The following is a 23,584-nucleotide window of genomic DNA, read 5'->3' on the forward strand; positions in this document are numbered from 1 at the left end:
CCACCCATTATCCCTTCTCGCTGTCATCTACCCATCTACTGCTATTTCCCCTCATTTGCTGATGACCTTCACACCTATTTCCCTTTCCAAACTCATCCGTCTTCATCATTGCAGTTTTCTTTTTCTTGTTTTTTGTTTTTGAGACGGTCTTGCTTTGTCGCCCAGGCGGCAGAGAAGTGGAGCGATCTCAGCTCACTGCAACCTCCACCTCCTGGGTTCAAGCGATTCTCCTGCCTCAGCCTCCCAAGTAGCTGGGATTACAGGTGCCCACCACCATGCCCAGCTAATTTTTGTATTTTTAGTAGAGACAGAGTTTCGCCATGGTAGCCAGGCTGGTCTCGAACTCCTGACCTCAGGTGATCCACCCACCTCAGCCTCCCAAAGTGCTGGGATTACAGGCCTGGCCATCATTGCTGTTTTCTACAACTACATGAAGCCTCCAATTCCTCAACCACCTCACCTCTGATGACCTTTGCTTTAACCCTACCTCATTATCATAACCTCTGAATTGGGCATCCTCACTATATCAACTCCGCAGACTCCAGCCTCAAGCACCCCACACTGTAAACACCACCTTCTCTTTCTTCAGTTTATCTATTGTAATCTGGAATTTCCATTCCACCATCTTGGCATTATCTGGCCCTTCAGTCCACTGACCCTGTTTGCTTCACTATCAGTCACTTCTCCTGCTGCCTAGCTTAGAATAAATTAGGTCTATCATTGTAATTTCTCCCTTCCAAGCACCCTTAACTCCCTTGCTCCTCTCTTCATGCTTCATTCTAACTCTGCAAATCCCCAAACCAGTTAAACCCAACTATCTGCCTGTTTCACATCTCCACCCAAACAGCTGAAGAAACCGCCTGGGAAAAAACACGTAACCACAACTGGTCTCAATTTAAAATCATAGCTGCAAATCAGCAATGTGCAATCCACACTGACCCACAATCATATTACATTTCCCCAGGATGTTTCAAAATAGCCATTTCCAATCTCTTTTCCCAAACCTGCTTCACCCCTCCACACCCCAAAATCATCACACTTCACTGGGAAAATAGATGCAACTAGGTAAAAATTCCATCTTCCCATCACCCAAATGATGACTTATCCACCTCTGTACTCATTGTCTCTGCAGTCCTTCTCTTTACTAACAAAATGTGCCTGTTTCAAGTAAAGACCAACCATTCTATTTGTACACTAGATCCCCTTCCTTCATGGCTCTTCAAAAATTTTACTCATACAATTACCTATCATTCTCTCCTACCTTCATCAGCTCCTCTTCTCTACTTAATCATTTTGTCAGCATAGAAATTCACTGTATTATCCTCTAGTTCTAATAAACCCTCTCTTGACCAATATCCTCTTTCAAGAACTGTTCCATTTCTCTGCTTTCCTTCATAACAAAACTTCTTGAAAGAGTTGTCTATAAGCACTGTCTCCACTTCCACAATTCAATCCAATAAACTTTATCCCAGCCTCTCTTCTTAAACTACATGTCAAATTGTCAAAATCACAAATTACCTCATTTCACCAAATGTAATCTCTATAATTAACATAGTAGAACCATCTCTTTTTTAATATGTTTTGAACTCTTAGCCTCAGAGACACCACACTCTTCTGCTTTCCTTCCTATCCCACTGGCAACTCCTCCTTCTCTTCTATGTAACAGTTGCTCAGTGGCCTGCTTCTCTCTATATACATTCTCTGTAGATAACTCCATCCAGTATCAAATATAACCTATATGCAAATAATTCCTAAGCCTGTATTCTCAGCCAAACTTCTCTCAGAATCTCCAAACCCCATTCACCCAATGGTCTGACATCTCCAAAGGAATAGCTAATAATCACTTCAAACTTAGCCAAAGCAGAACACTTTCTATCTTCCATCAAGTCTGCCTTTTTCCCAGCCCTCCCCTTCTCAGTAAGTGGGTCAGCTGCTCAAATAAAAAATGCAAGCCTGTTTTATTCTTTTTCCTTTCCTCCAAATAATCTAGCAGTCAAGTTCACCCAACTAACTCTATCTCAAAAATATATCCTAAATCTATCCACTTCTTTCTATCCTTTTTCTCTTTGAGACAGAGTCTCTCTGTCACCCAGGTTGGAGTGCGGTGGCACGATCTCGGCTTACTGCAACCTCCACCTCCCAGGTTCAAGTGACTCTCTTCCCTCAACCTCCCTAGTAGCTGGGATTACATGCATGTGCTACCATGCCCAGCTAATTTTTTTTTTTTTTTTTTTTTTTTTTTTTTTTTTTTGGTATATTTAGGAGAGATGGAGTTTCGCCATGCTGGCCAGGTTGGTCTCAAACTCCTGGCCTCAAGTGATACACTCGCCTCAGCCTCCCAAAGTGCTGGGATTACGGGCATAAGCCACCGCGCCCAGCCCACTTCCTTCTATCTTTAATACAATGGTTGTCCATTCAGCAATAAGTTCTCAGTTGGGCAACTAAAATGGACCAACCCCCACTTCCCACATTCTGTCTACTAGTAGCTGCCAGCATAGTCTTTGACAGTGTGTATTCTCAATGGGAGCAATATCACTCACAGTTGCTTCTTGGCAAGTGAAAAAATACTGCATATGACAATTGTTTGTAGCCCTCCAAACCTCAATTCTACCCAACAAAATCTTCTTAGCATTTACACAATACTCTCTTGTTGGGGAGAAATTTTTTAATTAATTAATTTTAATTTAACTTTTCTTGGAAATGTACAAAAAAAAAATTAAGACTATTTTACGGTAAAACCACACAATTTATCTTGCCTCCATATAATCCTCTAATTGTTTCTAGCACCCCAGAATGAAATCTAAACATCTCACCTTGGATTATAAAAACCTGTAGGGTCCAGCCCTTGCTATTTTTTAAAGCGTCTCTTAAAACACTGCAGTAGGTTAAACAATGACGCCCACAACATATCTCATCTTAATCCCTGGAAACTGTGAATGTTAGGCCAAAAATAAATTTTTTTTCACAAATGTGATTAAAACGGAGGGAAAGGTTATTCTGAATTACCACGGGGAGCCCTAAATGTAATCACTTTACATCCCTGTAAGAGGAAGACAGAGGGTGATTTGATACAGATGAGAATGCAATGATGTGACCACAGAAGTAGAGACAGGAATCATGCAGCCACAGCCAAGGAATGCCAGAAGCCACCAGAACATGAAGCAGTTAAGGACCAGATTCACTCCTCAGAAAGGAGCACATCCTGCTAACTCCTTGATTTTGGCACAATGAAACTGACTTCAGATTTCTGGCCTCCTGAATCAGGAGCGAATAAATTCCTGTTGTTTTAAGCCACCAAGTTTGTGGTCATTTTGTGTCTGGAATTTGTGGGTTCTTGGCCTTGCTGACTTCAAGAATGAAGCATGGACCCTCACAGTGAGTGTTACAGTTCTTGAAGATGGTAGTCTGGAGTTTATTCCTTCAGATGTTCAGATGTGCCTGTAGTTTCTTCCTTCTGGTGGGTTTGTGGTCTCGCTCATTTCAGCAGTGAAGCTGCTGACCTTCACAGTGAGTGTTACAGCATAGACCCAAAGAGTGAGCAGCAACAAGATTTATTGTAAAGAATAAAACCAACCTTCCTCAGCATGAAAACCAACCACATCAAGTGGCCACTGGCTGGCTCCCACAGCCTGCTTTTATTCCCTTATCTGACCCACCCACATCCTGTTGATTGGTCCATTTTACAGAGAGCTGATTGGTCCATTTTACAGAGCGCTGATTGGTCCATTTTGACAGAGTCCTGCTTGGTGCATTTACAATTCCTGAGCTAGACACATAGTGCTGATTGGTGCGTTTACAATCCTTGAGCTAGACACAGAGTGCTAGACAGAAAAGTTCTCCAAGTCCCCACTAAGTTAGCTAGATACAGAGTACTGATTGGTGTATTTACAAACCTTGAGCTAGACACAGAGGACTGATTGGTGTAATTACAAACCCCTGAGCTAGACACAAAGTGCTGATTGGTGTATTTACAATCCCTTAGCTAGACATAAAGGTTCTCCAAGTCCCCACTAGACCCAGGAGCCCAGCTGGCTTCACCTAGTGGATCCTGTACCAGGGAGGCAGGCGGGGCAGCCTGCCAGTCCCACCTTATGCGGGCAGTCCTCAGCCCTTGGGCGGTCATCGATGGGACCGACGTGGATGGGACCGAGCGCCGCAGTCCAGGGGGCGGCACTCCCGTAGGGAGGGTCCGGCGGCGCAGAAGCCTATGACAGGGACAGGGACCGGGGCGAGGATGGGGGCGGGGAGGCTCGGGCATGGCAGGCTGCAGGTCCGGAGCCCTGCCCCACAGGGAGGCAGCTGAGGTCCTCCGAGAATTCGAGCGCAGTGCCCGCGGACCGGCACTTCTGGGGTACCCGGGGCACCCTCTGAAGCTACTGGCCCGGGTGCTAAGCCCCTCACTGCCGGAGGCTGGCGGCGCCGGCCAGCCGCTCCCAGTGCAGGGCCCACGGAGCCCACACCTACCCGGAACTCGCGCTGGCCTGCGAGCGCCTTGCACAGCCTGGGTTCCCACCCGAACCTCCGCCTGCGCCTCTCCCTCCACACCTCCCCCCAAGCACAGGGAGCCGGGTCCGGCCTCGGCCAGCTCAGAGAGGGGCTCCCACAGTGCAGCAGCGGGCTGAAGGGCTCCTCAAGCGCGGCCAGAGTGGGGCCCAGGCCGAGGAGGCACTGAGAGCGAGAGAGGGCCGCCAGCACGTTGTCACCTCTCAATTTGTTACAGCAGCCACAGGACACCAATACAAACACTTCTCACTCTTACCCACTAAGTTCCAGATTTATTTACCTTCTGATGTCTGTCAAATCAGGATTACTATTAGTGTTTGGGGGCCAGCTGCCTCTACCTGGAATGCTCTGCTCAACTTTGCATGGCAAGCTCCTTCCGGTCATTCACGACTCAGCTTAAATGTTAAGTCCTCAAAGGCCTTTCCAAATGATTCAAATGCAAAGTATTCATACAACTCTTACCTTCTCATATCTCTCCTTTATATAAGCATTATTATTTCTTTATCCCCCACTAAAATGTAATTCTACAAGAGCAGAAACTGTTTTGTATACCACTATAATCTTATTTGTAGAAAAATTCCTGACATAGGCCGGGCACAGTGGCTCACACCTGTAATCCCAGCACTGTGGGAGGCCAAGGCAGGTGGATCACGAGGTCAGGAGCTCAAGACCAGCCTGGCCAAGATGGTGAAACCCCGTCTCTACTAAAAATACAAAACAATTAGCCGGGCATGGTGGCGGGTGCTTGTAATCCCAGGTACTCGGGAGGCTGAGGCAGAGAATTGTTTGTCCCTGGGAGGCAGAGGTTGCAGTGAGCCGAGATCGTGCCACTGCACTCCAGCCTGGGCAACAGAGCAAGACTCAAAAAAAAAAAAAAAAAAGGAAAAATTACTGACATATATTAGGTGATTGATAGACCTAACGAACAAATGGATGGATGATGTAGGCAGTGAGAGAAAAGATGATGGCATTTGTCAATAAGGAAAGGAATAGCATATGAAAGAAGGAAGAAATTATGGGTCCTGACCCAACTATGGGACATGCAAGTGGAAATGCTTGAGTTTAGCGAATAAGTCTGCCTAAGAATGTTGATTTGGGATTGAATTAAATCAGGGATATTGATGAACTTGGTGGAAAAAGCATCAACAGAGAAAAGACAGTGAACTGCAGACAGACCCTGGGAATTCCAATATCAAGGCTCAAGGCAAAGAACCTGCAAAGAGATCCATAAGGAGTAATCCAAGAGAAGATGTCACAATAGCCTAGTGAAAACTCAGTTTCACAGAAAAGAGAATGAGCAGAATCATGGCAATTTTAAGTAATAAAATCTCATTGATTTGTCAGTCAAGAGGACTCTCATAATCATAACAAGAGCAGATTTAGGCCAGGCTCACACCTGTAATCCCAGCACTTTGGGAGGTCAAGGAGGGAGTATCACTTAAGCCCAGGAGTTCAAGACCAGCCACATGGCAAGGCTCCATCTCTATAAAAAATTTTACAAATTATTAAGGTATGATGGCCTGAACCTGGGGTCCCAGACACTCAGGAGGCTGATGTAGGAGGATCGCTTGAGCCCAGGAGTTCGAGGCTGCCATGAACTATGATGGTGCTACTGCACTTCAGCATGAGTAAAAGGGTGAGACCCTGTCTCAGGAAAGCAAAAGACACAGAGAGATTCATCTGAGATAGAAGACAGATTCCAAAAGTTGTGGAATGAATGGAAGGTGAGGAAGTAGAAAAATAAGGCACAAAAGGTACTTTAAGGAAGAACAGCTTGAAGGAAAGGAGAAAGAGAGCATGTAGCAAGAAGGCAGAATGGGGCACAGGGGCAATGTTGGTTATTGGTCTTGCCTGTTTGTTTTTGTAATGGGAGAATCCTGAGCATTCTTGTAAATATCTGAAATGCATCTCAGCATCTCCAATACAAACAAATAAATACAATACAGGTAAGCATAGAAAAATTTCATAGAATAAGACATCTGAAGGGAATGGGGGATCCAGAGTATGGGGGAAAGCATCAACTTTGGATAACCACCTCTAAGTCAAGAATTAATGAGGGATTGATGGATTCAGATATAGAAATGATATGGAATGGAGAAAAATATTAAGATTTGACATGTTATTTCAATTCTCTCAGAATAATAGAAGGCAAGGGCCGGGGGCAGTGACTCAAGCCTGTAATCCCAGCACTTTGGGAGGCCAAGGCAGGCAAATCATGAGTTCGAGACCAGCCTGGCCAACATGGTGAAACCTCATCTCTACTAAAAATACAAAAATTAGCCAAGCGTGGTGGCACGTACCTGTAATCCCAGCTACTCTGGAGGCTGAGGTTTAAACCCAGGAGGCAGAGGTTGCAGTGAACCAAGATTGTACCACTGCACTCCAGCCTGGGTGCCAGAGCCCAACTCCATCTTAAAAAAAAAAACTGCAAGGACACTGTGAAGGGGACAGCTAAGTCATTATCAAAAATGCATATTCTCTTCTTCCTAGACTTGCAGCTAGACTACATGTGCCAATCTCCCTTTCAGGTAAGTATCACTACACAACAGACTTCCAGCCAATGGTATATGAGCAGAACTAATGCATTCATTCAAGATTATGTGTTTAAGGCCAGGCGCAGTGGCTCACACCTGTAATCCCACGCCACCTGTAATCCCAGCACTTGGAGTGGCTGAGGTGGGCGGATTGCCTGAGGTCCAGGAGTTCGAGACCAGCCTGGTCAACATGGCAAAACCCCATCTCTACTAAAAATACAAAAATTAGCTGTGCGTAGTCGCGCAAGCCTGTAATCCCAGCTACTCGGGAGACTGAGGCAGGAGAATCGCTTGAGCCCACAGGGCAGAGGTTGCAGTGAGCCAAGATCGCGCCACTGCACTCTAGCCCGGGCGACAGAGCAAGACTCATCTCAAAAAAATAAGATTATGTGTTTAGAAAGTAGATATGCTTCTTGCCTTTCCCTTTCACCATCCACTGGCTGGCTGTAGTTGAAAAGAAAGCCCTAAGGAACTGTTGAGTCATAAAATGGAAGAATCCACAGTGCCTGAATCATTGAGAGGAAAGTGATCCACCAACAAAGACCATGATATAAGCAAAAATTAAACTTGTGCTTGAGCTTGTATCTATTTTCAGGTCTTTCAGTTATGACGGTTGAGCCTACCCTAACCACTAACCATCATCTTTTAATAAAGAAATGCATGGGTGACATAAAAGACTCAAAGAAATGCTGAAAGTCTGAAAACAACTACAGCAAGAAATAGAGAAATGTATTGTGCAGAAAAAGGTAAAAGAACTCTCTCATGACTAAGGCTGGAAAACATACATTTTTATACATCTCCAATACACACATTTTCATTTTCACAATAACCATCAGAAACCCAAGTATAGGAGTGGAAAAGAAGACTGATAGCAAGTTGCACGTTGCTTCTATATCCATTAAGACTAAGAAAATTTTAACAATGTCGTGGATTCCTACAAGTCAAATCATAAGTAATGTCATAATAGGCATGCTGTGCTATATATGCAACGATTTAAACAAGTTCAGCATCACTGGTGAAAACTAGTGAACTACAAGGTAAAGAATTGGGAAGTGTTAAGTGTCAAATGGCAAAGTTTAATGAGTTGGGCAGTGGAATACAATGTAGCAAAAGCCAGGAAATACATTACAGAAATAGGAATAAGATTATCTCTCCATTCTATTGTTTTTAAAACAGTTCTTAAGGCAGTTTCTGCCATACCAGAAAATAACTACATGGGGCTTACTACTTACAAGGGGCTTTATAAGTCCCTTAACTTCTCTGTGCCTGTTTGCTCCCTGATATGACAGGGTTCACTGTTGATACATTTAAAAATGTAAACAAAGTACTCAGCACAGTGCCTAGAAAATGGCAACTGCTTAATAAAAACTTGTCATTGCTATTTATTATTAGTAAGAAAAAGACCAGGTTAGGTTAAATTGCTAAACTCGTTCCTATTTTAAAATTCTGTGAATCTGGCCAGGCACAGGGGCTCATGCCTGTAATCGCAGCACTTCTGAGGCAAAGGCAGGAGGATTGCTTGAGATCAGGAGTTCAAGACCAGCCTGGGCAATATAGTGAGACACTGTCTCTAATAAATATTTTTTAATTAGCCAGGCATGGTGGCACACACCTGTCATTCTAGTTACTCAGGAGGTTAAGACAGAAGAATCGCATGAGGCAGTTCAAAGCTGCAGTGAGCTATAAATGTGCCACTGCACTCCTGCCTGGACAGCAGAGCAAGATTCTGTTTTTAAAAATAATAAATAAAATTATGTTAGTGTTTGTGTGCGTGTGTGTGTGTGTGTATGTGTGTGTGTGTGTATTTGTTTTTGAGACAGTCTTGTTCTGTTGCCCAGGCTGGAGTGCAATGGCACAGTCTCGGCTCACTGCAAACTCTACCTTCCAGGTTCAAGCGATTTTTGTGCCTCAGTCTCCTGAGTAGCTAGGAATATAGGCACCTGCCACCACACCTAGCTAATTTTGGTAATTTTAGTAGAGACAGGGTTTTGCCATGTTGGCCAGGCTGGTATCAAACTCCTGGGCTCAAGCAAACCACCTGCCTTGGCCTCCCAAAGTGCTGGGATTACAGGCATGAGCCACTGCCCCCAGCAGTATCTATACTTTTTAGATAAGTATCCCAGCTACTTAATGGTGGGTAGGGATGGGGAAAAGGGGTTAATACTAGCAAACATAATGAAAGAAAAAAGTGAAAATATACTCGTTCTGATAGGTCCTATGAGCATAATCCTGAAGACAGATAAAAGAATGTGGCAGCCTTTAGATGTGAATGCTATACCTGGAGAGGCTGAGAGCAAAGAAACCCCAAACTCCAGGCAATAAAAGGAAAATCTAGGCCAGGGTCCAGAGGCAAACAGAACCCAGTGGCCAGGACTGGCTTCCTTTTAGGCAGGACAAGAGAAATAAACATTTCATGCTCTCCATGGACTTCAAATTCATCCAATCCAGCCACCTTATTTGACAGAGGAGAAAAGTGAAAGGTCCAGACACTAACCAAAGGCACACTGGAGTGGCTAAAATGTGGCTGCAGGGATGCTCAGAAGTAGGCACTGCCCACCTTTGACTTAGCCTACATACATGGTCCCCAAGGCGTTGTCCCCATAGAATCCAACACCTTTGATAAGGGTGACAAAATAATTTTTATAAGTCATCTTGTTAGGAATTCATTTTCCAGATTGTTAAGAGATTGGATTAGGTGGGTAAGTGGGGGAAGGGAGAAATTGGTGAAAAGAAGGAAGCTCTGGTGTCCTGACAGGGGTGCTGAGTCCTCAATGAACATTAAGTGGCCTCCTTATTTGTAGATTCCTCCACTGATTTTCTTCAAGGATTCCTTTTATAATGTCACTTCGCCCCTTCCCTCTCCTAAATATCCTTAAGATATTAAACCTCTCAGCACCTTAAGAGGGGGAAACATTTTTTGAGATAAAAATAAAAAGATTAAAACTGCCAAATGTGTAGGGAAGGAGATGCCTAAAAAACATACAGTGTAAAGTATCCAGTTGAATAGATTACCTGAAATACACCTGCCTGTGTGGTAGCTGGTGTCCAATTACACCCAATACACTCTTATCACTTATTGCTTGAATTAGGGTCTGACTGAATTATGGGGCAACCATTCATGAACAACTGCTTACTAGGAGTCACCCACATGAAAGGCACTTGGATTAGGCATGTGAGGTCTATAAAATTGTGTAAGATCCAGCATGATCTTCCATAGGAAAGGAAATTATGCATGTCTGCAAAGAATTACAGGAGACAAGCATCTATAAGGGAATTATGAGTAGCATAAAAAGAGTAGCTAAAGGGTTTAGAAAATATACAAGACATTTCTGACTGGTGCTGTGAGGGAAAATGTCATAAAAATTAGTAGCCAGGGGTCAGGGCACTCAAGGTTTGTTAGGATTTCAAAAAGTGAAATAAAAGGAAGAACATCAGAATAGGGACAGCATAGGAATATATATTTAGGGAATTCCAACTAGTCCAATGTGACTGGATCATAGAGAAGATAAGGACAGCACCTTAATATTAGGGTGAGAATGGAGGAGTCCTTGAATTAATTCCAGGACAAATATTTAGAATTTGATCAAATAGGGCAGAGTAACCCATGGAACGGTGGAGGAGAGAGAGTGACATGATCAAAGCAGTTTGGGCATTACCACAATGAAACAAAACATTCTTTCTTTTTATTGTTTTTTATTATTTATCTATTCATTTATCTTTTTGAGACAGGGTCTTGCTCTGTTGCCTAAGTTAGAGTGCAGTGGTACAATCATGGCTCACTGCAGCCTCAGCCTCCTGGGCTCAAGGGATCCTCCCACCTCAGCCTCCTAAGTAGGAGGCACGCACCACCAGACACAGCTTATTTTTTATGTTTTGTAGAGACAGGGTCTCACATGTCACCCAGGCTGGTATCAAACTCCTGGGCTCAAGCGATCCTCCTACCTTGGCCTCCCGAAGTGCTGGGATTACAGGCATGAGCCACCACTTAGCCAATATCCTTTCTTTTATTCAGTTAAAATTGAAAGAAAGCAACTTTTGAGAACCTAGTACTCTGAACTGTATTATTTTTGTCACTTTTGAAGTACACTTAGAAGCTTATTTTATGTTTTCTTGGAATCTTGACCGAAGTTTTCCTAATAAGTTTACCTTGAACATAAACTTTTGTTCCATATATGTGTATAGCTATCTAAAGTTTTTGCTTGGCCTTGGTGGTCATCAGCAGATACAAGTAGCAAAGCATTCTAAGCATGTCACCCCATTGTTACCAAGTAATACTCAGAGGTTATCTCATTTGACAGTAGCAGCTTCTAGAAATCTCGATTTCAGAAAACAGTCTGTCTGTCATAGTTTGTGGGGTTTGTTTTTCCCCCTATATTAAAACCTTTTATAGAAGGATATATGTGGACAATCCAGCATGAGATTCCACAGAGGACATTTCAGTATTCAAAAAATATAAAGCTTGAAAAATCTAAATCAAACAGTCATTGTTCTAAAGTACCCAGACTTTGACAGTATCTCAATGTCAAAAATACAGTACATGAATAATTATTTCATTTGAATAATTAAAAGATGTCCCCAAATAATGTCTTTAAGTTTTGTCAATACATATATAAAGAAAAATTATTCCTCTAGTAACAATACTTCTGACACCAAATGTATGGGTTTTTCACACCAAGAAACTATCTAGGGACACCAAGTGAATGTTCTTTTTTATTTTATTTTTTTTTTGAGGCGGAGTCTTGCTCTGTCGCCCGGACTGGAGTGCAGTGGCCGAATCTCAGCTCACTGCAAGCTCCGCCTCCCGGGTTTACGCCATTCTCCTGGCTCAGCCTCCCGAGTAGCTGGGACTACAGGCGCCGCCACCTCGCCCGGCTAGTTTTGTATTTTTAGTAGAGACGGGGTTTCACCGTGTTAGCCAGGATGGTCTCGATCTCCTGACCTCGTGATCCGCCCGTCTCGGCCTCCCAAAGTGCTGGGATTACAGGCTTGAGCCACCGCGCCCGGCCCCAAGTGAATGTTCTACAATTTAATTCAGTCTGACACTAATGGCCCAGAGTTTGTGCAGACACCACAGGGTAAGGGCTCAGTCCCATGAGACTGCCCTCCACTTCAGATGCCAGTCAAAAATAGGGGGCCCCAGGATATCCACACTTCTGTTAAACTTAGCTACAAATCAGGGGTTCCTACAACTCCATCCTCAGATTTGATAATTTGCTGTAATGGCTAACAGAACTTTACTTACTTTTTTTTTTTCCTCTTTTTTTTTTTTTTTTTTTATACAAGGTCTCGCTCTGTCACTCAAGCTGGAGTGTAGTGGCACTAACGCAGCTCACTGCAGCCTTGACCTCCTGGCCCCAAGAGATCCTCCTGCCTCAGCCTCCAGAGTAGTGAGGACTACAAGCATGGACCACCACGCCTAGCTAGTTTTTTGTTGTTGTTGTTGTTGTTGTTGTTGTTTAATTTTTTGTACAGACAGGGTCTCTCCACATGGCCCAGGCTGATCTCAAACACCTGGGCTCAAGTTATCCTCCTGTCTTGGCCTTCCAAAGTGCTGGGCTTACAGGTGTGAGCCACCACAACGGGCCTGCTTATGTATACCAGTTTATTACAAAAGGTATATAAAAGACACAAATCAACAGCCAGATGAAGAGGTACACAGGGCAAGAAATGGGAGAAGGGGTACCCTCTCTGGGCATGCCTTCCTTCCAGCACCTCCATGTATTCACCGACTCAGAAGCTTTCCAAAATTCAAGGTTTTTATGAAGGCTCCGTGATATGGGCATGATTGATTAAATCATTATCCACTGGTGACTGACTGATTTCCAGCCACTCTCCCCTCCCCAGAGATCTGGAGTGGAGCTGAAATTCTAACCCTCTAATTACATAGTTGGTTCCTCTGGTACCAGCTCCCATCCCCATCCTGAAGCTATCTATGGTTCTACCAAGAGTCACCTGTCATCTCAGCAGTGTAGAAAAAGACACTCATCATTCCAGAGATTCCAAGGGTCTTAAAAGTTCGTTAGTCAGAACAGGGGACAAGTATCTTTCTCACTATATCACAATATATCACAATATATTTGTACTTGAGAAGGAGAGACATCTATTAACCAATTTTTCCCACTAATTTTGTGAACTAATTGAACCAAAGCCTGACCTAAATAAATCATAAATCGTGTTTTTGCTGCATAAATCAGAAATCTGGTTTTGAAAGAACATAAAATTCTCAACTGAAAAATAGGAAATAAGAGCACAGATATGATATAGGAAGAAATACACAACCCAAAGAACTAGTAAGAGCCTCTAACAAAAGATCAAAATCCTGGAAGACAAGCCAAAGGAAACAAACAAACAAACTTGGTCACATTCACGTCAGGACACAAATTAGAATTCTCGATGCATTCTGACCACAATCATTATCTAAACATTCTCAGGTATTCAAAGCATCAACATCTCTTCCTTTCTTTTTCTTAAATGTTCCTGAGATCAATCCCCGGTTATATATTACAGGAAGAAGTCTATTCTAAAATTGTTAGAGATTTCCTGGCTTGCAGCCACATTGGCGGTTGTCTTTCTCACTTGGAGTTGAGTTTGATTATATCTTCCTCTTACATTTCTTTCACACATCATGTCAACAATTCTAAAACAAAGAAAAGTAAAGCACACTTTATTAGTTTCTTCTTGCCCTAACATACCACTTCTAAGTTTTCTTATCTCAAAAGTCTTAAGACATGATGGAATCATTTAAGTATTTTGATGAGCAACTAAAATTTACTTAATAATATCTTCTTAGTTTAGTTCCATTCAGCTCTACGCTATCTCCCAAGAAACAATTTTTGAATTCGGCAGGTTGAGTGGGGTTTCAACCCTGATGATTAATAATTTTCTCCTTATACTCCAGGTAAAAAATATATAAAATATACCCCACTGTCAAAACTGAACAGAGTAACTGGCAGGCCATCTGACACTTTTATTTTATTTATTTATTTACTTATTTCAGACAGAGTCTCCTTCTGTCACCCAGGCTGAAGTGCAATGACACAATCTTGACTCACTGCAACCTCTGCCTCCTGGGTTCAAGCAATTCTCCTGCCTCAGCCTTTCAAGTAGCTGGGATTACAGGTGCCCACCATCATGCCCGGCTAATTTTTATATTTTTAGTGGAGACGGGGTTTTGCCATGTTAGCCAGGCTGATCTCAAACTCCTGACCTCAGGTGATCCACCTGCCCAGGCCTCCCATCCCAAAGTGCTGGGATTATAGGTATGAGCCATCGTGCCTGTCTGGCTTTTTTTTTTTTTTTTTTTTTTTTGAGACAGTCTCAAGCAATTCTCAAGTTTTGACCTCCTGAGCAGCTGAGACTACAGGCACAGGCCACCATGCCTGACTAATTTTTGTATTTTTTGTAAATAGGGGGTTTCCATGTTGTCCAGGCTGGTCTCAAAACACTTGGGCTCAAGCGATCCACCTGCCTTGGCCTCCCAAAGCAAAGTGCTGGGATTACAGGCGTGATCCACTGCACGTGACCTATCTGACACACATTTTTAAGCAAGTGTGTTAAAGGTGACAAGAATGAAGAGTTACCATTTTAACGCCAACCCTGAGCTTTAAACTTCACAGACATAGTGACAAGTATTCATTTCTTGCATATGCAAAATTTTACTGAAGATTTCCCATATAATTTTCAACAGAAAGATCATTTTTGAAAGTACACGATTATGTTGGCTTTTTCATACAATGAAGTACACAATAGCAAACATTCCTGAAACAAAGATGATCTTTTCTATCGTCTTCAGGAAATAAGTCCCTCTGTTACTGAAGTGACATTCTCTTCAGCAGGAAGCTGTCTCCAACTACTTGAGCCAATATTAACCTTTTCCTTCATAATCACAACAGTTCTGGCCAATATCCTACCACTGGAAAAATGATTGTACAAGGTCTTATGTTGGTCTCCAATTGTGTTCCATCTATGTTTTACCTTGTTAAACAACTGTAAGCTTTTCAAAAGAGGAGAACTTTTTTTTTAATCTAGCACTTATTACAATAAAATGCTGCACAAGAATACAGAAAATTTCATTTAAGAAGACTAGTGTTCATATATTTGATTTCTAGTCCTCTTTCTGAAGTGTTGTTTCTGCACTTAGGATCACCCCATGAGTCCAGGTGTTGACAAACAGAAAGAATCAAGTTTTGGAAAACCTAAACAGAAACATCATCACATTTAAAAAAAAAAAACTGAGAAATTAGATACTGATCTGAAAATTGCTTCCCTTCTCTAGTAACCATAGCTACCACTAACTCACCTCTCCTCTCCCCAGCCCAACACACTAAACTAACCAAAAAAAAATACGGATAATTCATGCACAACATGCAAGAATTCTTTGCCCAAATTTTCAAGCTAACTATATTCTTTGCCCATATTTTCCTATTTGAGTATATGAAGGAAAAATACAGGATGGAAGCTAGTCTTTTGAAGTCTACTACTTGCCAGGTACATTGCTAGCAATTGCACACATGTCATTGCGTTTAGTGTCCATATTTTGCCAATGAGACAATTGAGGCTGAGTTTTAAAGGATGACCTAAGGCCAAAGTCTTTGGCTCCCTGCTCCGCAACTACCCTCAGCTAGAGTTTGTTCCACAGTTCGGTTGCTCATTGAGAAAACATTTATTGAGGGCGTATTACAAGCTAGTCACCCCTTTAGGCATTAGAGGTCACTCATTGAGAAAACATTTATTGAGGGTATATTACAAGCTAGTCACCACTCCAGGCATTAGAGTTTTGAAAGTATGCAAGACAGAACAAGCCCTACTACTCTCATAGAACTTACATGCTAGAGAGGAAAGAAAACAACCAAACAGAGTAAGTTCACAGTTATAGTTTACCAACATAAGTTACGCACAATCATCATCAAATCTTTTAAAATATCTACAATAAGATTAGTTACAACAAACTAAAGGGGGTGGTAACATTCACTAACAATTGGTAACACTGTGGCCCTTTTGTCAATTCCTGAACCAAGCCATTGCATCTTTGAATGAATCACAAGGAAGAGAGAAAGAAGCAGAGCTCTAATGCTGCTTTCAATTTCTTTATAAAATAAAATGACTCTGTGAGCTATGAGAATGGACTGTTGCAATGAATCCAGTGTTGGTTCTCAAACCCCAAACCCCATATTTATCCATTTATTCATTAAAATATTGCTGTATTTGAAGAGTTGATTTGTAAAAGTCAAGGAAGTGTTGTAATTTGACATAACGCCCCTGTGAGAAACGGGGGGGGGGGGGGGGGGGGGTTTCAACATCCACATCACAAGGTTCCCCAGGCTGCACACGGTCTCCATTGGGCAATGGCATCCTGCTGTCATGTGCTGGCCAGCAAGAACTGCAGGACTGGGACTAGAGTGGTCAGTAGCTACCAAGAAGTGCCTGGGCCCAGTGTGACAGCTGCCAACACCCTCCACACGCCAAAAACAAACTTCACATCTCTTTAAACTTGGAACACGTGCAAAATACTAACAGTTTTGTTTTAGCAATAAAGACTCCCTGTCACTTACTAACTTCCTCCCCTCACCTATTTATACAAGTATAAGTTGACTAGCTGCTATTTCTATAGCTGCCTCCTATGATATTTATAATGTGTTGTGTGATTTGGGTTGCCCATGTCACTAACACTTTGTGAGAATTTGTGTTTGTAAATTACTCTGGAACTCTTCTGGGAGTGAATATTCCACTGCACAAGGTGGAAGCCAGACTAGAGACCATCTGCTAAGAGCAGCACTTCATTCACCCAGCTACACCTTCCTGCCAAAGCAGTCTCTGCAAATCTATTTTTTGCTGGTAGAAGTTACTACGTGGGGAGTGGAGGCTGTTTTAAGTTATCAGTGTGCACCTTCCATTTCCTCCTAGGACGGTCACATGCCAGCCGCTGAGTTTCTCAAAGAAGCCTCAGCCCCCCTCCAGACTCGTTCTCACTCTTGCTTCGGAAGGGAGCAACAATCCTTATCAGACTAACACCGTCTACAAACTAAAAGTTTGCATAAACTTTCAATGGGGTACCAGCCCTCGCCCCAAAAGTCCTGCCACTGTACTGTTTTACAACTGCCGCCTCCAAAATATAAACAACGAACCCCTAGAGAAAAGCGAGTCCATCTTCTGCTGGTGGGAAGAAATTCTAACTCTTGCACGTTTCCCGCCACCACCTACCGCAACACTGGAGTCCCAGAACACTAGCCCGGGTCAGAAAGGGACCACTCCCCGCTAGAATCCTAAGCGCGGGGGAAGGGGTCTCCCAGGAAGCACACACCTGAGATAGATCCTCACGCGCGAGGGGCCAGCGGGCAGGAGCACCCAGTTTCTCCAGCCTGGGTGGAGTCGGCCTCCCCCTGGAATCAGAGCCTCAGCCCGGGTGCTCGCAGCGAGGCGCGCGGGGCTGTCACTCGAGGCGGGCTGGGCGGGTGTAACTCGAGCGCCGGGCGGGCCGCGCCCCCGCCTTCCCTCTTCCCGACTTCCTCCTCCCGCTCCCGCGCCTGCTCCCTCCCGGAGGGCTGACCCGGGCGGCGAGGCCGCCACCTCCAGCCCGGATGCCTCGGGCCCAGGCTTCTCCGGCCCAGCGGGGAAACGCGGAAGTGGGGGCAGGAACCGGGGCCGGGGTTGGCTGGGGTGTGGGATGGAAAAGCGCTGCGAAGAGCGGGCGGCGAGCGAGGAGGTCTTCGCGGCCCAATGAACGTGACTAGACAGGGACGCGGCTCCCGCCGCCGGGTGGGGTCGCGCAGCGCCACACGCAAAGGGCCCTCGCCCGCGGCTGCAGTTCCTGCTTTGTGCCTCGGTGGTGCCGGACCCCAGACCTCCGCCCCGCCTTGCCAGCGGGCTGGCGGACTGGAAAGCCTGAGCTAGGCCAGGCTGGGGAAGACGGTGGCGGTGCCCGATTTCCTGTGTCCTCGCCCATGCGGGCCGCCCTGGCCATCTGCCTGGGGGAAGGGAGACACTCGCCGGCCGGCAGGCTGGCGGGGCTGGCTTACCTGACGACTTCTCGTTGTCCTCTCCCGGATCTGGCTTCTCCTACTCTGCACCTCCCGGCCGGCCGGCTTCCCTAGGCCTACAGACGCGTCCAGGAGGCGGGCGACCCTGCGACCCCGCCGTCAGAACCCAGAACTCTCGCCCGGCTCCCCCGGCGGGCTCAAGCCGCGCCAGGCCTCCTGGCTCCCCGCCTGAATGTCAGCGCAGGGACCCGCAGGGAAGACCAAGCCCAAGCTCCAGGGGGTGGAATGCTGAGCACAGGTTCCCCAGGCCCAGCCTCATACAGGTGGGGGGAGGCGGAGAGCCCCGGCAGTTGAACAGCGGGCTTCCCACTTGCAAACCCCCCAACCCCCCAAAAAAAGAAACTACCCTGCCCACTGAGCATGCCCAGCTCACTTGTTGGAACTACTAGGGCTAGACAAGCCCAAGGGGACCTAAGGAAGGCGGAGTTGGGGCTCAAATGGACCCCACTTCTTTAAGAGCTTTGCTCCGAAGACCTCTGGGTGCTGTACTAATAACTTTTCTATCGTGGCATTGGAAAATATCCAGGAGATGGACGGAAATGCCTTTCCAAAAGAAGGAAGAAAATTAGTGTGAACCAAAAACGCAGTGGTATTTTTTAAATAAAGTATTAAGTCACTCATTTAATGTCCTTAAATACCGCAGAACTCCTATAGTTGACCCAGAGGAATGCATTTATTTATTAAGTCCCAAACTCAGTAACTTGAGGGAATCATCCATAGTCCACAGAGGAGCAATGATTCTCACCCTTGGACACAGGGGAGGGGGCGGGGAGGGGTGAAATGCCAGATTTCCATCCCCAAGTCCAATGAATCCGTCTGGACGTGGGATCTGCAAGTCCTTGTATTTCAAAACTGGGTCTAAAAGTGTAGTCACTGGAGCCCGCAGCATCAGCATCACCTGAGAACTTGATAGAAACTGTACTCCGGTGACCTGATTCATAGACTGGGGCTGGGGCTGAGCTACCCAGATTTTACAAGCCCTTCAGGTAGTTCTGGTGCACACTAAAGTTTGAGAACCATGGTTTAAAAGCTCCCCCCAGTTGAATCTAATGAGCAACCAGAGAAAAGAAATTGTAACTGAGAAAAGAAAAATAGTTCAGAGCATTTGAGCAATGTGAGGTATGCAAAATTTATCAGGCCCAGAGAGACTTGAGTATGGGACATAGGTTGCGCCCCTACACTCATGCTCAGGGGCGATTGTTTAAAGGCATTTTGTTCATGATTGACTGCCCAACCATAACTTCATGTTCCTGGAATTTGTGATACGAAGAACAATCTATAGGCAATCAATAGTTTATGTTGTTTTTATGTAAATTATTGGTAAACAACTTGGAAACCGCCTCTTCTTTTCCTTTAAAAACTTTATTGTGGCCGGGTGGGCGCGGTGGCTCACGCCTATAATCTCAGCACTTTGGGAGTATGAGGTGGGCAGATCAAGAGGTCAGGAATTCGAGACCAGCTCAACCAACATTGTGAAACTCCATCTCTACTAAAAATACAAAAATTAGCCGCGCATGGTGGCGAATGCCTGTAATCCCAGCTCCTCAGGAAGCTGAGGCGGGAGAATCACTTGAATCTGGGAGGCGAAGGTTATAGTGAGCTGATATGGCACCACTGAACTCCAGCCTGGGCGACAGAGTGAGACTCCGTCTCAAAAATAAATAAATAAAATAAATAAATCTTACTTGTAACTGGGCAACATTGTGAGACTGGTTATATTAAGTTCCTCAGTTCTTTTTTCTTTAGTTTGACAAATCAAACCAATATTTTTATCATTTTTTTCTTCAAACCCTAATCATTTATCTAGAAATGCAACATGTTACCCAGAAAAGGAATAATCTGGTTGAATTGGGTGCCAGTCCTGGATTTCTTTCCCACTGATTATCCCAGATCAGTTCAGTGCTTGGGAAATGGGACCATCAGTTACTCACTTTTGTACTCTAGTGCCTAGCATAGTGCCTGAATATAACTGATGTTTACGTGTTTCTTGATTTGAAACGAATGCTTAGGTAAGCAATCTGGTCTAATCCATGCGATGTCACCTGATTATTTTCCCCACTAGTCCTACTCACACTGCTAGCTATTGTAACCACCCGAGGAGTTCATCTTGCCCGCTGCCTAGACAGAGCTGATTCATCAAGACAAGGGAATTGCCAGAGTAATTCACGCAAAGCCAGCTGTGCAGGAGATCAGTTTTATTATTACTCAAATCAGACTCCTGAGCATCTGTGGAGCAGATTTTTTAAGGACAACTTGGTGGGTTGGGGGAAGCCAATGAGCCAGGAGTGCTGATTGGTCAGGAATGAAATCATAGGGAGTTGGAGCTGTCTTTTTGGACTAAGTCAGTTCCTGGGTGGAGGGCCACAAGATCAGAGGAGTCAGTTTATTGATCTAGGTGGTACCAGCTTATCCGTCAAGTGCAGGGTCTGCAAAAGATCTCAAGCACTGATCTTAGAAGCAGTTTAGGGAGAGTCAGAATGACTCCTAAACCATAGTTTCTAATCTTTTGTGGCTGCTAATCCTACAAAGGCAATCTAGTCCCCAGACAAGAGGGAGGTCTGCTTTGGGAAAGGGCTGTTACCATCTTTGTTAAAACTATAAACTGTAAACTAAGTTTCTCCCAAAGTTAGTTCAGCCTACGCCCAGGAATGAACAAGGACAGTTTGTAGGTTAGAAGCAAGATGGAGTCAGTTAAGTTAGATCTCTTTCACTGTCTAGGTCATAATTTTGCAAAGGCAGTTTCACTAACAAGCCAAGAACCGATGTAAGATTCAGTTCTTATATCAATAACCTATGACCATCAGCCCCTGAGTCTGATTTGGATACAGGAGGAGGTAGAGAATAGGAGGTAGGACATAGTTGGAGACAGAGAAAAGTCAGGAGCATTGGACATGATTCCTCTTGCCAAATTTGGGGCCCAGAGCAACCAAAGGACAGCAGAAGGATGTTGGCATCTGGTGGGATTCAGAAAGGATGCAGAAGGAAAAAGGTGCGCATGGGAGTGGGGTCAAGGGGCACAGACAAGGAAGGAAGCTTCACCTGATCAGCACACAATTTACTCTGAATCTTCTTTTTCAAGACTGTGTACCTCTGCTCTATAGTTCCCACTCTCCCACTCTTCACACACATCTAATCTCAACTATTGACTTGAATAAAATAAATAGGAAACTGTTGTATAGTAGATAATTTTCTCCAATAAAACATTGCTGACTTGCAATTAGAGTATAAGTTATTTAGAGCATATTTTCAAAGTTGTTAATTCTTAAAAATGCGCAACCCTAAAAAAGAACAAAATCACTTTGCAGCAACATGGATGCAGCTGCAGCAACATGGATGCAGCTGCAGGCTGTTATCCTAAGCAAACTAATGTGGGAACAGAAAACCAAGTATCACATGTTCTCACTTGTAAGTGTGAGCTAAATCATGGTTTCACTCAGACATAAAGATGGGAACAATAGGCACTGGGGAATCCTAAAGGAGGGAGGGGGACAGGGGCTGAAAAACTTCCTGTTGGGTACTACATTCAGTATGTGGATGATGGAATCAGTAGAAGCCCAAACCTCAGCACCACACAATTTACCCTTGAAACAAACCTGCACATGTAGCCCCTGAATCTAAAATAAAAATGGAAATTAAAAAAAAAATTTTAATGAACATTAATCTCAAAATGTAGAGGTTTATGATCATTATTTTAAGATTTTACAGACACTGGCCGGGCACGTTAGCTCACACCTGTAATCCCAGCACTTTGGCAGGCCAAGGCAGAAGGATCACCTGAGGTCAGGAGTTCAAGACCAGCCTGGCCAACATGGTGAAACCTCGTCTCTACTAAAAAGTACAAAAACTAGCCAGGTCTGGTGGAACACGCCTGTAGTCCCAGCTACTTGGGAGGCTGAGATGGGAGAATTGCTTGAACCCGGGAGGCTGAGGTTGCAGTGAGCTGAGATCACGCCACTGCACTCCAGCCTGGGCGACAGGGCGAGACTCTATCTTGAAAAGAAAAGGAAAATAAAAAGATTTCACAGACACTTATAAAATAAAATACTATGCCCTGTTTATTTCATGAATCTTTTCTAAAGAGAATAAAATATAAAAACAAATTTTTCTTTCTTGCTTAATACGTAGCACTTTAAAGCCTTTTTTGACAATTCTTTTTATGAGTATCTAAGTAGCTTTCTGCCTCCCTATCTCTTGCCCTCTGTCTTGCTCCTAACATAACAAGAATTCCACTGAAAGGGTTTGATTGCTGATTAGAGTATCTAACAGGAACACAATTTCCTATATGCCTAAGCATTTTCTTTTCATTATTAAGATACTTTCATGGGGAAGTGGGAGATAATCATTAATCTCGGAATTGCTCTCAATAATTACTATGCTAGCTCCACAGACAATGTTAAAAAAAAACAAAAACCTTCCCTTCTCAACAAACACTTGCTACTGCTTCTTTTTTGCTTATAGTATTAAAACCAAATGAAACAAATAAACTGATTTAAAACTAAAAGTGTAGGAAGACTAAGTAGGGGTATGAGAAAGGAAACAGTGACCATAACCAAATTTTAAAACATGAAGTAATTATTTCAGCAGAAGACAATCTAGTGAAGACCAAGACCTCAGGGAAGTGAGAGTCTTAAGTGTTTCTCTTCTTCCCCATAAACATGACTCAGCATTTGGAATGAAACTATGTTTACTGTCTTTCAGATTTCTGGTGTCAAATAACTTTGGTGCCACCTAACTCCTTTCTCCTGTGTCTAAGAAAACTCAAGCACAGTCATGGGTTTTCATTCTCATATGGCCACAAAACTCTGAAACGCTTTTCCTTTTTCACCCATTCGTGTCTTACAGAAGCCTAAGTTGGTACACCATTCATTTACCTTGTTTTTGTAGTGTTGTCAGATGAATTTAAGTTGTCACCTATATCCTAGTGTAACAAAATGAGCAAGAAGTGTTTTCCCTCCCAGACTTGGAGAGTAGGCTACCTGCTACTAAGACATCTTAAACGCAGCTTCTGGGATTGACCTTTTCCCACCATGTGGGCACCTTCCAATGATGAGTCTACCATGTACTTTTAATGACTACCACATGTCTAGAGCCAACTGTTTTAGTCTTTGCCCATTTCTAGAGAAAAACAAATTTTCCCCATAGCCAGGTAAGTGTTCATTGGTTACCAAAGCTCAAAGTAAAATGTATGGAATACTAGAATTGAACAGGGCTATAAATGTTAACCCCGCACTTTATTTTATAAAAAACAAAACCAAAGCTCAGCAGTATTACAATATTAGCTAAACACAGAGCCAAGACTAAAATGAGAAACTGCTTGGTATAGAGAACACTATGTGAGCTCAAGTCATCTCTTACAAGTTCTTCAATCATGGTCTTGTCCTCTAGCTTTCCAAAACCTCAGTATCCTTATCAGTGAAGGATGTTAATATCAAACATTCATATAGTGTTTACTTTATCTCAGGCACTACTCTTCACAAAGTGATGTAATCCTTAATCCTCAGCGTAACTATG

The 23,584-nt window shown here is 43.8% G+C and overlaps 1 protein-coding gene across 3 annotated transcripts in view; it reads right to left on the bottom strand.

Annotated features, from left to right (window-relative positions):
* GPD2 (glycerol-3-phosphate dehydrogenase 2) overlaps positions 1-18,693 on the bottom strand; it is a 150,926-nt gene extending 132,233 nt beyond the window's left edge. For 2 of the 3 annotated variants that reach the window (XM_030916183.1, XM_010353178.2), the window contains exon 1: positions 17,338-17,892. The gene's annotated coding sequence lies outside the window, so the exon portion shown is untranslated. Of the gene's footprint in view, positions 1-17,337; positions 17,893-18,052 lie in introns of those variants that run through there. The other variant, XM_030916181.1, reaches the window with a different exon arrangement.
* Positions 18,694-23,584: the final 4,891 nt, after the last annotated feature.

Source organism: Rhinopithecus roxellana, chromosome 14 (assembly GCF_007565055.1).
Source record: "Rhinopithecus roxellana isolate Shanxi Qingling chromosome 14, ASM756505v1, whole genome shotgun sequence".
Taxonomy (NCBI): domain Eukaryota; kingdom Metazoa; phylum Chordata; class Mammalia; order Primates; family Cercopithecidae; genus Rhinopithecus; species Rhinopithecus roxellana.